The following is a 3,152-nucleotide window of genomic DNA, read 5'->3' as shown; positions in this document are numbered from 1 at the left end:
ACCTGGAGTACTGCATCCAATTCTGGAGCCCCTACTACAAAAAAGATATGGACATGCTGGAACGTGTCCAAAGAAGGACCACGAGGATGATCAGAGGGCTGGAGCACCTCTCCTGTGAGGACAGACTGAGAGAGTTGGGGTTGTTCAGTCTGGAGAAAAGAAGGCTCCGAGGAGACCTTATAGTGGCCTACCAGTATCTTAAGGGGTCCTACAAGAAAGCTGGAGAGGGACTTTTTAGGATGTCGGGTAATGGTAGGACTAGAGGGAATGGATTAAAACTAGAGATGGGATGATTCAGACTGGACGTTAGGAAGAAGTTCTTCACCACAAGGGTGGTGAGACACTGGAACAGGTTGCCCAGAGAGGTGGTGGAAGCCCCATTCCTGTAAGTTTTTAAGGCCAGGCTGGACGGGGCTTGGAGCAACCTGATCTAGTGGGAGGTGTCCCTGCCCATGGCAGGGGGGTTGGAACTAGATGATCTTTAAGGTCCCTTCCAACCCTAACAATTCTATGATTCTATGATTCTATGATTCTAATTACTTCTCAGTGGAATATAGACCGGATAATTGAGAGAGTTAGATAAGGGGTGGAACGGGGAATTTTAAAAAAGAATTATTTCATTCTAAATGATTTGGTTATCAGGAATGCCTTTACCAAGTGCAGATAACAAGGAACAAAAGGCTAGGTTTTTGAAACATGAGTCAATCGAACAAGTGATGTCTATACCTGGGATACTATGGAGGGGGCTGATTCAGGCCATGGTCGAGCAGAGAGCTCTGCGTGAGTGCACGGACCTTGTCTGATGATTAACTGAACCATGTCTCTGATCCATATAAAGGTATTCTGTGGGGGAGGGTATGATCTATGCTCTTAGGAGAGGCCAGGACACTTTAGGAGACATTCTGTGTGATTTGTCCGTAGTTTCATAGGAGATTCTGGGACAATATTTCACAAGGAGGATTTTCATTACAAAATTCTCAAACCTAAATCCCCAACAGCAATCTTCAGTGCCTGCAGCTCTTGGGCATGGTCCAGGATTTTGTCCTTGTCAAAACCAGAGCAGGGGAGATACTAAGACCGTTTGAATCTTTCAGATATTGCAAAACCAGAAAACGTATTTCAGCATTCTTGTCAGCGACTAGAAGATGCTTCCACGTTGTTTCCTGTAGAGATTGTGGTTGTTGCCTTTGTTTTCCCTGCAGTATAATTTTTACTCTCAAAACCAATCAGTCGTTGGCCCTCTGCTCCTATTGACTTGAACTGTGCAGGATCACAGCCCTAAAGAGCTCTTGTAGTGCATTATGATGGAAAACTAAAACAGCATTTTCATTTCTGATGACTCTGTCTCCAGCCCACAGCTGGATGAGGGAGAGAGATATTGTTTCTTTGGTGTCATGCTCCGATTGTTCCTGGTGGTGGAGATGGAGGTCTCTAGGGAGTTATGCCCCTGAGTTCATTGTAGCCATCTAGATATTAGGCAGTCAAACTAAGCTCACGGTATAGGATCCCCATATGACAAAGTAGCCGGGTAGATAACTCCCCAAAATGCTTCTGCCCTTCCCAAGATGAGTGTCTAAAATAGGAGTTAGGAGGCGTCAAGAGAAGCTTGTGACTCTCAGTTGGCCATGAAGGGAAAGCTTAGATGAGTCACTTAGAATAAATCCTGATGCTCAGGTGAGATGAATCCCATCCCTGGGAAGGAGGAGCTCAGAGATCGTTTGCTGTGTGTCCTGAGCAGCCCAGTGTGTGTCCACCCGAGTCCCATGGCATAGGTCAGGGTAGGGTAGGGTAGGAGAGCAGAGGATGGGATGGGTTGGGATGGGATGGGATGAAAAGAGATGGGATGGCACAGACAGACTGAGAAAGATATTTAAGAGCCTGCAGCTATAGGTAGGCGGAATATTCATGAACAACCACGCAGATACCTCATTCCCACTGAAGTCAGTGATTATGCTTTTTCCCCAATGTCACATGCTTCATCCTCAGATTTAGGAGCTGCCCTATCCTGAGGACACATGGCTCAGGTGGTGGCTGATGGATCATGGGGAGAGCCTGGCTGTATTTGGGAACTGACCCATCACCAGTGGAGGACCTTGAACATCGCTTGACATGTCCCAGGGCATGAAGCAGTTCCCATGTGAACCAGCTGGGATCTGTCCATCTGTTTCACGTCCTTTTTTAGAAACTGTGAATCAAGGTAAAATCCAGCCTCGAGGTGACAAGTATCTAGGTCACCCTGGCCATGTCCACAGCTGGCAGAGTGGCGAAGAGAGGGGAGAAGGGTGACACTCGCTGATGAATTGGAGCTGAAAGAAGACCTTTAGAGAGACTGGTACAGCCTGAATGTTACAGATCAGCCACTGCTGACCTAAAACATTCACCTTGAGGTTCAATGGATGACTTCTAAGCCTTGTTACTGCAGGTTTGGGACTAAAAGTGGTCCCCAGAAGCCCCCACAGGCAGAGTCTCAGCAGAAACAGCCTGCAGTTAGGCAACTATGTGTCTGTGGTACCAATTGAGCTTTTAAATCTGGAAGCATCTGCCCCAGCAGTGATTTGATTTTATGCAATGTGTCTCATGCTACCGTATTGCTGAGCATGTCACTAAATCCTTGCACATCAAAGGAACAAAGTAAATCAAGCAAAACTGCATAAGCCACATTACAATTCAGTTTTGGCAAAAGGTGCTTAGACAACCCTGGAGGCTGCGGTCCTCTAGCTGGCAGCAAAACTCACATAAGCCCAGAAGCAGTGCAATTTTTCCTGTACCAGCAGGCAAAAGACTTGCAGCTAAGGTTGAATTAGGAACTGGCCTGGAGTCAAGTGGTCCAGAGATCTAGTCCTGAGTCTGATCATCGTTTTCCATGTGGATTGAAGCATTATACTTAACCTTTTTGTGCTCCTATTTCCTGGTCCATAATATTTTTCCCCCGTGGGGGAAGATGAGGTTGCCCAGAGAAGCTGTGGCTGCCCCATCCCTGGAGGTGTTCAAGGCCAGGTTGGACGTGGCTTGGAGCAACCTGGGCTGGTGGGAGGTGTCTCTGCCCAGGGCAGGGGGGTTGGAACTAGATGATCTTTAAGATCCCTTCCAACCCAAAACATTCTATGATTCTACGATTAGATAAGGCTGTGTAGTGGAGACCACAAAGCTTT

The sequence above is a fragment of the Rissa tridactyla genome, chromosome 1, assembly GCF_028500815.1.
Source record: "Rissa tridactyla isolate bRisTri1 chromosome 1, bRisTri1.patW.cur.20221130, whole genome shotgun sequence".
NCBI lineage: Eukaryota > Metazoa > Chordata > Aves > Charadriiformes > Laridae > Rissa > Rissa tridactyla.
Note: the sequence above shows the minus strand (reverse complement) of the source record.